The sequence below is a fragment of the Triticum urartu genome, unplaced genomic scaffold (assembly GCF_056163025.1).
Source record: "Triticum urartu cultivar PI428250 unplaced genomic scaffold, HENAU_Tu73 scaffold2, whole genome shotgun sequence".
Lineage (NCBI taxonomy): Eukaryota > Viridiplantae > Streptophyta > Magnoliopsida > Poales > Poaceae > Triticum > Triticum urartu.
The window spans coordinates 9,638,245-9,650,939 of NW_028260368.1; the positions used below are offsets into that span (position 1 = coordinate 9,638,245).

General features: G+C 35.0%; 2 non-coding genes across 2 annotated transcripts; both read left to right on the top strand.

The window, feature by feature from the left end:
- The first annotated feature begins 2,662 nt into the window (after positions 1 to 2,662).
- Positions 2,663 to 2,736, top strand: TRNAP-UGG (transfer RNA proline (anticodon UGG)). The gene has a single exon. It is a non-coding gene; the product is annotated as a tRNA-Pro (tRNA).
- A 139-nt stretch (positions 2,737 to 2,875) lies between these two features.
- TRNAW-CCA (transfer RNA tryptophan (anticodon CCA)) lies at positions 2,876 to 2,949 on the top strand. Its single transcript has one exon. It is a non-coding gene; the product is annotated as a tRNA-Trp (tRNA).
- The last annotated feature ends 9,746 nt before the right edge of the window (positions 2,950 to 12,695 follow it).

Below are 12,695 nucleotides of genomic sequence, written 5' to 3' on the forward strand. Positions count from 1 at the left end.
AACCATAGAAACGATGGAACCCACTATTTTTTTTAGTATTATTAGAATGAATTTGTTATTTCGTATAGAAATAACTGAACGGAGTGGAATAAAAAATCGTGGTTGGGAAGGTTACTATAGCAAAAGCCATTGGAATTAATATTTTATATATCGGAATAATTAGTTTTGTTATTAATGAGAAAAAGGGTGGCTAAAAGAAGAGAAATCATTAGTTATTCATTAAGGTTAATTTGATTCAATGACCAGAGTTCCGCGAGGATATATAGCCCGGAGACGACGAACAAAAATGCGTTCATTTGCCTCAAACTTTAGAGGGGCTCATTTAAGACTTAATCGAATGATTACCCAACAGGTAAAAAGAGCTTTTGTTTCCTCTCATCGAGATAGAGGTAGGCAAAAGAGGGATTTTCGTCGTTTGTGGATCACTCGGATAAACGCAGCAACGCGGGTATATAAAGTATTCGATAGTTATAGTAAATTAATACACAACCTGTACAAGAAGAAATTGATTCTTAATCGTAAAATGCTTGCACAAGTAGCTGTATCAAATCCAAATAATCTTTACACGATTTCCAATAAAATAAAGATCATCAATTAAAGGTATAAATAAAGTAATATACTGGAATAATAAAAGATGAATTCCCGGAGAGGGAACTCCGGGAAGATACAATAAATTAAGATTAAGTGGTAGGAATCAACGAGCTGGATTACTTTCTTTATAATATATATAGGTCTGGCCCTTTCGAATTCGAATAAAACATCAACAATCGGAACTTAAGTTCCGGTTGTTGTTTCTTAAATTTTGGTTGTTGTTTCTTAAGTTTCGATTGGAATTGTACTTTTGCGTTAATTGAGGAATATGTCTATTTTTTCTGGGTCTAGAACCTGTAATTATTGAAATTGACTGGGCTTGAAATTGCTTTTCGTTCTCATAGTTACGAAACGGTAAGAAAGATAAAATACGAGCCTGTTTTATAGCAAGAGTAATTAATCGTTGTTGTTTCAAGGTTAATCTATTTATTCGTCTCGATAATATTTTTCCTTGTTCACTAATAAATCTATTAATTAAACTCATGTTTCTATAATCAATTCGATCTCCCGGGCCAATCCGGGGACGCCTACGAAAAGGTTGTTTAGATTTACGAAAAGGTTGCTTGAATTTACGAAAAGTTTGCTTGGATTTACGAAAGGGTTGCTTGGATTTATTAAAAGTTTGCTTGGATTTACTAAAGGGTTGCTTAGATTTAAGAAAAGGTTGTTTAGATGTATACATGATTTATTCCTTATTTAAAATTTGAAAATTTGAAAATTCACTTCTTTATTTTATTAATTTAGGATCCAGAAGAAGTAGTTTTTCTTTGATCCATATCTTATTTGATTCATATTATAGTATATGAATACCCTCTATACATATGAAATAATATCTACCGGAAATCAGATGAGTTGATTTGTATTTTGTATTCTATACTATGTTTTCTTTATATATTAAATATGAAGTTCTTACTCTTTCTGTTGTTTGGAAAGATCAAACACACGATGTTCCTATTTCTTTATTTCGTGATGAGTCGTATGCTTGCGACAATAACGACAAAATTTTTTGAATTCTAATTGTCCGGGTGTATTGTGGCGATTCTTTTGAGTACTATATCTAGAAATCCCCGTCGATTCCTCATTGGCACCTTTTCGAACACAACTGATGCATTCCAAAATAACTCTGATTCTAACATCTTTTCCCTTGGCCATGAACCTCCTTTTCTTTTTGGATTGACTTAACTTAATTCTTCTACTTATTCTTTTATTCTTCTATTTTGAATCCGAAGAAGAAGAATAAAATTCATTAGAATAATTTTTTTTTATTCTTTAATTAAGTAATAAAAAATAGAGAAATAATTAAAGAATACAATCCTTGTCGAATTAGCAAAGATTTTGGTTCGAAATCCTTTCATTTAATTAGCCAGCCCCGCCTTTTCTATGCTCTGATTTCTGAGGCCTTATTTAGCTTGGGTACCCCTTTAAATTGAATTTCTATTTTCAAAAATGGGGTTTACCAAATTTTTAATGACTCTGAGGTTCAACCCAATCCATCTTTTCTTTCTTTTTCCTTCCGATACTAAAAAAAGATTGAAAAGGATCAAATTTTGTCATATCACGAAGAAATCTATCCCTCCCATAGCAATAACTAGAATTAAAAAAAAGGGAATGACAAAGCATCTGGGAATAAACGATTAATTTCTATCAATAAACCTGCTAAAGCACCAAACCATAGAGTACTTAGCACGGGTGCTACAGAGAGATATGTTTTTATATCCCGCATTGAAAATCCTCCTTCCTTGTTGGAATACATATATGATCATAAACTCTTGCCCAAGATTGTTATGCTATATATAAAATGAACCATATCGACGAAATTTTCCTATCCCTAAAAAAGAAAAAGATGACCCCTTCTTCCTATATATTACCAAGGAAAAGTAATCCTTCTTTTATAGGCGAAATTATATTGGATTTTATATGTATATAATTCCTTAATTATATGAGACCAAAAAGAAGAAATGACACGAGGGTTCTATATATAGATAGAGAAAGAAAGAAGAAGAAAATTATGATGTGGAAAAGAAGACAGGAATTGTGTACAATGGCATTGTACAACAATTTAATTTGGAAAAGGGATGTAGCGCAGCTTGGTAGCGCGTTTGTTTTGGGTACAAAATGTCACAGGTTCAAATCCTGTCATCCCTACCTATTACTTCTTTCTTCTTTATAGGCAGTAGCGACGAGATCAATTAAAGTAAAGTGGGTATAACTTGAATTTGTGGAGACTATACGTACGTGAGATACATTAGGAATAGAAAAAGATTTTCTTTTTGAATGAATGAAAGCGCTCTTAGTTCAGTTCGGTAGAACGCGGGTCTCCAAAACCCGATGTCGTAGGTTCAAATCCTACAGAGCGTGATTCCATCTATTTTATGTCGAAGCAGAGTAAAATAACTTAACAAAATTGAATTGTAACTCCAATTTCAATTTGACCTCCTCTCTGGTCTGGAGGAGGTCAATCAAAAAAAAAAAATGACTCAATCAAAGATCCAACTGATCCCCACGCCTGTATTGCAAATACGCAGTCACGAATAATCCCGCTAAAGTAATAGGAATTAGGCCTAAGACGATTCCAAATAGAAAAACTTCAATCATTTCGATTTGTTCGAGGGGATAAAAAAAGAGGTACGATCTATCCCTAAATAGTACTCTAAATTATCCACGAATCTCAATGACCAAGAAAAGAATTCCTAATTAGTCTGGAAAAGAGTCGTAGAATGCCAGGAATCCCAAAGAAAGATTTTTCTTTTCTGAATTATAATTATTCAGTCAATTCAAATAAGGCGTATCTTGTTCAAGCCAATAAATAGAGCTGGGGTTATAGTTAAAGCAGCCAGTAGAAAACCAAAATAACTAGTTAAAGTAAGCATGAAAGAGTTAAATTCCATTTATTTTTTTTTACTACACTACATATGTTGGTAAAGCATTTACCTAAGTTATGGAAAATTCATAATTCATCAGTTATTTTAGATAATACTAAAAAACAAGATAGAGTAAGATACAGAAGTGTAAAAGAAAGTGGATTCATCAGATGATACATGAGTCCCTAATTCCGAATCAAGAGATTTGTTGTGGAATTTGTCAATTGAGTAAAGTAATAATATTAAGAACTAGATCATCTAACCCCATTGAATGAAAAAAAGAAATTCAATTTTCAGGGAAATTTTTGAATAAGAGATAAATAAACAATTGAATTTGAAAAAAAAAACTTCTTTCTATTTTGGATAATTTCTTTTTCAATAGGACCCTCTTTTTGGAGTGAACGATCGAATATTCCCCTATTCCTTCTTATTTTAACTGATTGTATTCCATATGGAATAAGAGGAGAACAAAAGCATTCCACGACCTGCCAAGGGGCTGTTAAAAAAAAAAAAAAAAGAAAGCTCTTCCTTGAATTTACTTTATTTTTATTCCTTTTTCGAACTCCAACCAAAGTAGATTCGAAGACGAGTCACTTCAATTATCCTTTTAAGTTCTATTCTATCTTCTGTCTTTCCCTATTTCATCTCGTAAAGTTCCGCGCTCGCAGTTTGGTCAAGAAAGTTAGACCTAATCCAACAAACAATACAAGGATGAATTACGAATTATGAAAGGATAGATTTCACATATACTTGTCCTTGTATTGTGTCAGTATGAGAATATCCTTCCTAAATTATTTATCCAAACCTATTGATCATTAACTTAGATTTTCCCAAGATTTTGGCTGCTATTCCGAATTACTCTATTATTCCGAAGCCAATGAAAAGTAAGTAGAACCTACAAAAATGGGGTTTTCTATTGATGCCTTGAATAACATATAGCTTACCTATAGACAAAAAAAAAATAAAAAAGTAATTATGTTTCGGAACCAGGCAAAACCAGATTGCTGTGCCATAGGAAGGATAGCTATACTAATTCGGTATACTCAAAATACACCTTTGGTACAAAATTGACAATCTCACAAGGATGAAATATCAGTAATTTTCTATTTACTGGTCGATCCCATCTTTTACGGAATCAATTCCTTTTTTGAATGTACAAAAATTTTGGGAGTTCAGCATGTCTGGAAGCACGGGAGAACGTTCTTTTGCTGATATTATTACCAGTATTCGATACTGGGTTATTCATAGCATTACTATACCTTCCCTATTCATTGCGGGTTGGTTATTTGTCAGTACGGGTTTAGCTTATGACGTGTTTGGAAGTCCTAGGCCAAACGAGTATTTCACGGAAAGCCGACAAGGAATTCCGTTAATAACCGACCGTTTTGATTCTTTAGAACAACTCGATGAATTTAGTAGATCCTTTTAGGAGGCCCTCAATGACCATAGATCGAACCTATCCTATTTTTACAGTGCGATGGCTGGCTATTCACGGACTAGCTGTACCTACTGTTTTTTTCTTGGGATCAATATCAGCAATGCAGTTCATCCAACGATAAAACAAATTCCAACTATAGAACTATGACACAATCAAACCCGAATGAACAAAATGTTGAATTGAATCGTACCAGTCTATACTGGGGTTTATTACTCATTTTTGTACTTGCTGTTTTATTTTCCAATTACTTCTTCAATTGAGAGAAAGAAAGAGACTAATAAGAATTCTCTTATCCCATTTGGAAGGATACCATCCTTATAACTACCCATGACTGTTTTTGTCTCTAGCATGACCAATTGATAAAATGTGGAGGAAAGTAGGGGAAATGGCCGATACTACTGGAAGAATTCCTCTTTGGCTGATAGGTACTGTAGCTGGTATTGCTGTGATTGGTTTAGTAGGTGTTTTCTTTTATGGTTCATATTCTGGATTGGGTTCATCTCTATAGTAATCGGAGGGACCAGATTGTAAACATGAAAAAGTAGGAGCTTAGCGGGTCCTTACCCCCCTTTATCTGATTAGAGCGGAAAGGACCCGCGGAATTTTTATTTTACTCTTATAACGCGAATTGAATCTATTCGATTCACTCTTATGAAGCAACAAGAAAAAGAGATCACTCGAGGATCCAATATCTTATTCCACGAAGGAAGTATCCTGAAAATCCTTGATTTAGTTTCGAGTAATAAACTAATAAAACCTTAATCAAAACTATTCAACTAGCCTAAAAATAAAAAAACCTTCAATGGAAGAGTTTACTTTTTTTTTGCAAAATTTCTGTAAATTTGAAGTTGAACTTAATTAAACAAGCCAAGCAATTTGCTCACAATCACAAGAAATTTTTCCCCCGCCATATTTTCTTCCCCTCTGTTTGTCCACTACCTCGGCTAAACCTAAGCAAAAGAAAAAGAGGTCCAAGAGACAGACCCGAATAAAGAAGAAATAGTAATCTTTGACGAATTAGGAAGAAAAAGGATTCTTATTTTGATACAAGAAGAATCGGCACAAGAAAAAGGCTTTTTCTTGTGCCGAATAGACGATTAAGAAGACCTGCAATCCCTCCGAAAAAGAAGAAATTTTAATTTGATTGTTCTCGCCTTTGCCTTGGATTCTCTTCTTTTGCATGGGATATAAATAAGGAATTCCAGACATCTCATAAACAAAAAGCAGTCTAAACAAAAAAAGGATTTCCAAAATAGATCATAGATAATTCTAGCAATTGCCAATAAATCGAGGCTTTTTACCAACTTGATGGTAAGAAATCCCGGGACCTAGAAATTCATTTCGTACAATTGAACCTTTTCAAACTGTTTCTTTTTGAGAACCAAAAAAACTTGTGCCAAAATAACGGATGCGAAGAAGAACAAAAGGCCTTGGACACGTAATGGATCCTGAAGCACGATTTCTGCGTCCCCCTGACCAAAACCTCCCACATTAGGATTGCTTGTTAATGGTTGATCAAGCTTGATGGATTCCCCCTCTGAAACAAGAAGTTCTGGTCCGGGAGGTATAATATCAATCACTTGGCGTCCATCTGATGCATCAACTATGGATATTTCATACCCCCCCTTTTCTTTACGTAGTATTTTTCTTACTATACCTGTTGACGTAGCATTATAGACTGTATTGTTACTCTTGCTACCATCAGGATAGATCTGTCCTCTTCCTCGGTTTCCCCCTACATATATGGGATATTTTAAGAAATGAGCATCTTTCTTCGTAGCAGGATCAGGGGAAAGAATGGGAAAGACAATTTCACTATATTTCTTACCGGGAACAGGGCCTATCACAAGAATGTTTTTTTTATCGGGACGATAACTCTGAAAAGCAAGATTTCCTATCTTTTCTTTTAACTCAGGGGAAATACGATCGGGCGGCGCTAATTCGAATCCCTCGGGCAAAATAAGAACAGCACCTACATTCAACCCTCCCTTTTTTCCATTAGCAAGAACTTGTTTCAATTGCATATCATAAGGAATTCGAAGAACTGCTTCAAATACAGTATCGGGAAGCACAGCTTGGGGAACTTCAATATCGACGGGCTTGCTAGCTAAATGGCAATTGGCACATACAATTCGTCCAGTTGCTTCTCGTGGGTTTTCATAACCCTGCTGCGCAAAAATGGGATATGCATTTGAAATAGATGTCCGAGTTATTACGTATATCATGATCGATACAGAAATCGATCGAGTTATCTGTTCCTTTACCCAAGAAAAAGTATTTCTATTTTCCATGTCCAATCGCAGATCCCAGAATTTCTACAATAAATTAGATAGGTAGCTAAGCTAATCTAGTTCCCTATACACGAATCTGTTGTCATTCTACTGCAACAGTTGTACTGCAATGATGAATACCTTAAAGTAGGTATAAATAGAAAGAATTTTGCTAAAATGGAAAAGGGCTTTCTTTCTAAAAAAAGATGCTTGCTAATTTGATTAATATTAATATCGGGAGATCAAATGAATTTATGCTTCACTAATTGAATGATAAATGACTACAAGCGAAGGAGATAGACGATTTAAACAAAAAAAGACCCAAAATTTCAAACATGTATCTAGAATTACTGGAAAACTACAAACAAAAATAGTGAAAATAAGCTCGTTAGGAGCCCATCCAAAATCGTTGTAGACCCAACGAATTACTAGTTCCCAACCACGGGTGGAGTGAAATCCAACAAAAAAATCAGTAACTAAAAGAATAAAAAAAGCTTTTATTGAGTCATTTAAATTATAGAAGAATTCCTGAACCCAAGAATTCAAAATGACAAGTTCCTCTTTACCCAGAAAAAAAGAACCACTTAGAATAGCCAAACAGATTATATTTGTCGAGAAATGCAAAATGGTATGGAGATGATCCTCATTATTTATTTTGACCCATTGTATTATTTCCTTGTGTATTCCTGTAGGAGGTTTTTGTACATGTGTCTTTAGTTTCCCTTTTATCATCTCGTCCAAGAGAGAAAGTTCTTCTAATTCTATGAATCTTTCTAGAATCCTTTTCTCTTGAATATCAGTTAAGAGAGTTTCGGATTGCCTGGTATTCCACCAATTCTTAATCCAAAGTTCCAGACATTTGTTAAATGAGGAAGAGACCCCCCAAGGCAAAAGTACGATAAATACAAGATATAGTAAAGAAGGCAATGCTTTCTTTTTTTTCATTTTTGATCTGTAAATGGAGTTGTTAATGAATATGCTTCATTCGCTGACTCTATTCCATTCCCTGACTCTATATGATGATATTTCTATTTCATGATATTTCTATTTCTTTGAAGCAAAAACTCTATAGGTTTGATACCCTGTATCTATTCTTCTTTTTTGTATATTAGTTATTAGTGGAATTTCAGTGCATTGGGTTCTTTCTTAGATCTAGATGGAATGAAATAGTGAAATAGAATAAAAAAAAAGCCCTTTCGGATGAAAAAGGAAGAATAGTATGCGATATATCTAACTTGGATAAAAAAAAATTAAAAGCAAATTTCTCTTATCCTCGTTTGTTCCTTCCTTTAGATAAATACTTAAAAATCCCCTTACAATAACAAATCCAATTTAGAAGGGACTTCCTCCCTGTGTTGAGAAAACTTTTCTTCTTCCAATTCTTCTTTTCTTCATTCAACTCAGTTCAAAAAAGATACCTCAAAATACTTCAATTGGTACGCGCAAGAAATAGGCCAATTCGGCAGCTTTTTGTTCAATTTCTCGTGGAGTAAAAAATTTATCATCAGTACGAGTCAAGGGAATGATCCCCTGGCCCCGGATTTCCATATAAAGAATACGACGAGGATAAAGACCCTCTTTAACCTGAATTCTAATTGATTGGATATCCCGCATAAGGAATCGAAGGAAGACGCGACGTTTTATTCCAGGGAATCCCCAACGAAAAATGCACACTATTCCCTCTTTTCTATCGAATCGGTCATAACCACTACCTACATTCCACAAAATAGTACACCACAAGTAGGAGCTAATGAATAGGCCTGCGATTCCGTAGAAAGACATCACGACCCCCTGCGGAAAAAAAAGAATTTCTTGAGATGGAAGTATAGATATAATATTCTTACCAAGATAACTGGAAATCCCAACCGATAAGAATCCTAGTGAACCTAGAAAAAGAATACAGGCCCAGAAAAAATTACCCCTTTTTCGAGAACCTTTTAGAAGTTCTACCCATATGTGTTCTGATCGCCAATTCATATTAGATATACTAAATCCAGCAGCGGTCGATTGAAATTGAGAGAATAAGCTAAATAATTTTGACTTTACTTTTTTTGATTCTGAAATCGCCTTCAGCAACTAGTACTCCTGTGAAATAATAGGTTAGATACATTGACTTTCTATTCAAAAAATATTCGTTGATTCAATTAAAATAAATAAAATAAAACTCGCTATACCTGGCTCTGCATATTCATGCATTTATGCTCGTAGCCTATATCCGCATCCATAACCGTTTTTCATTTGTGTGTAGAAAGTGTGTGTAGAAAAAGCCACATACCCTACCATATTATATTACTTACACTAAAAAATACTAGACAATCTTATTTTTTTGCACATAAAGAAATAAAGAAGTCATTGCAATTGCCGGAAATACTAAGCCTACTAAAGGCACGAAAATAGAAGGTAAGTTTAAATCCGTCATGGAATAGGTGTCTCAATTCAAATTTACTATTTCTATCTAGTCGAAAAATATCTTAAGATTCTTATGATATAATTAAGTATATCTATTATAAGGAATATTGACTATTGTATTGTATTTTTTATTTTTAGTTTGAAAAATATTCTGTAAAAAAAATGAAAGGATAATAAGAAAATTCCAAAAAGGAGAACTAATTAAAAAGATTTTATTTTGATTTTCCCATCCTCATGGCCTTTCTATCTTTCTAATCTAATTTGAAATTGGATTCAAAAGAAAGCGGTTAGAATTTACTTCCTGCATACATACTTCTCTAGAAGCGCATACAATAATGCGTGGTAAAGGCGGAAAAATAGTATATTCAATCAAAATCAAAGGGCAAATTATCTTACCTACTATAGATCCCCTACTACCCTCTTAGACTTTAAAAGGCGATATACCACCCAAAGAAAGGGTATGAAAATGCCGGGTGGAGTTAGCTTTTCGACGAAGACCTGTCCCGTGCAGCGAAGCCCTGTTAGTAAGACCCCCCGCAATAATGGATTATAGAAGAATATTATTCCAAATACTCCTCTGGACGCATATAGTAGCATTGCGATTCCGAATCTTTTTTATTTATGAATATGAACAGAAAAAATTCATTGTATCGTTGGGTCGGAGCGGAGGTTTGGTCCAGAAAAATTAGAAACAAAACGTCTACTCTACCGCATTGAAGTCTATAGCGCTGTATTTCCACGAAAGTATAATTCTTACCATCAGGATACGATCCTTTCTTTTGAACTAAACGTCTCTACGATGGGTCCAGGTTCTATGTCCAATCCCAAATCAAGGATTTCTCGCTCTTGATCGGAGTCATAAACTAAAAAAAAACTACCTTTTTATCCTTTTTCTCAAGGTTATAGAAAACTTCCTTATCTAGTTCTAGCATTTTGAAAAAAAAAAAATGCTTCTTTTTTTACACACAGTTCGAGTCACTTGTTGACTCACGATTACGCCTGTTAAAAGTTTCAAACGTCCTCTTTTTTGAAATTGAAAGAGAGTCCTATAAAAAGGTCTAACTTCCAAACTATGTCTTTTTTCATTCATTCTCCTTTAGTTTTTTTCTCTATCTAGAAGTGGAATAGAATAACCCGGTTGAAGGGTAATGATCATACGTCTGTAATGCATTGTATGGCCCAGAATAGGTCCTATTCTTCTACCTTTTCCAGGTAGTCGATGGCTATTCACAGCTACCACCTTAACACCAAAGAAGAGTTCGACCCAATGCTTTATTTCTGTCTTAGTGAATCCCGATTCGACATTAAAAGTATATTGATTCTTTCCCAATAAACGAAGACTTTTTTCTGTAAATACTGCGTATTTGATTCCATTATCATTATCATATGATAATACTATATTTTATTATTTTATTATTTTATTTGTATTTCTTTATTGTATTATACCTTAATATATATATTCTAGATATATAGAATAGACGAATCTCAATTTGTCAAGTCTCATGATCATATCATGATCTATTTTTATTCGGCTCAATCTTTTTTTCTAAAAAAGATTGAGCCGAGTTTAATTGCAATCAATTAGAAGAATAAAGAAGAATTACTGCATTTCATAACTGATTTTTTTCTCTTTTTATTTCGTTTCTTTTTTATTTATACCTTCTTTATCTTTAGTTTTATCTAGTTAATCAATAGTATCTACCGGCTCGAACTCGAATTTGATCGCCTTCCATACTTCACAAGCTGCGGCTAGTTCAGGACTCCATTTGCAAGCTGCTCGGATAATTTCATTACCTTCGCGAGCAAGATCGCGCCCTTCGTTACGAGCTTGTACACAGGCTTCTAAAGCCACTCGATTAGCTGCTGCACCAGGTGCATTTCCCCAAGGATGTCCTAAAGTTCCTCCACCAAATTGTAATACAGAATCGTCCCCAAAGATTTCGGTCAGAGCTGGCATATGCCAAACATGAATACCACCTGAAGCTACCGGTATAACACCTGGCATGGATACCCAGTCCTGAGTGAAAAAGATACCGCGAGCACGATCTTTTTCAATAAAATCATCGCGCAATAAATCAACAAAACCTAAAGTCATTTCGCGTTCCCCTTCTAACTTACCTACTACTGTACCGGAGTGGATATGATCTCCCCCAGACATACGCAATGCTTTAGCTAATACACGGAAATGCATACCATGATTTTTCTGTCTATCAATAAACTGCATGCATTGCACGGTGAATGTGAAGAAGTAGGCCATTGTCGCGGCAATAATGAGCCAAAGTAGTATTTGCGGTGAATCCCCCAGTTAAGTAGTCATGCATTACAATAGGAACCCCTAATTCTCTTGCAAATACAGCTCTCTTAATCATTTCTTCACATGTACCCGCAGTCGCATTCAAGTAATGCCCCTTGATTTCACCGGTTTCGGCCTGTGATTTATAAATAGCTTCGGCACAAAAGACAAAACGGTCTCTCCAGCGCATAAATGGTTGTGAGTTTACGTTTTCATCATCTTTGGTAAAATCAAGTCCACCACGTAGACACTCATAACACGCTCTACCATAATTTTTTGCGGATAATCCAATTTTGGTTTAATAGTACATCCCAATAAAGGACGACCGTACTTGTTCAACTTATCTCTTTCAACTTGGATACCATGAGGCGGGCCTTGGAAAGTTTTTGAATAAGTAGGGGGAATTCGTAGATCCTCCAAACGTAGAGCACGTAGGGCTTTGAAACCAAATACGTTACCTACAATGGAAGTAAACATGTTAGTAACGGAACCCTCTTCAAATAGGTCTAATGGATAAGCTACATAACAGATCCATTGGTTGTCTTCCCCAGCAACAGGCTCGATGTGATAGCATCGTCCTTTGTAACGATCAAGACTGGTAAGTCCATCAGTCCAAACAGTTGTCCATGTACCAGTAGAAGATTCGGCAGCTACTGCAGCCCTGCTTCTTCGGGCGGAACCCCAGGCTGAGGACTTACTCGGAATGCTGCCAAGATATCAGTATCCTTAGTTTCATACTCTGGGGTGTAGTAAGTCAATTTATAATCTTTAACACCAGCTTGAAATCCAACACCTGCTTTAGTTTCTGTTTGTGGTGACATAAGTCCCTCCCT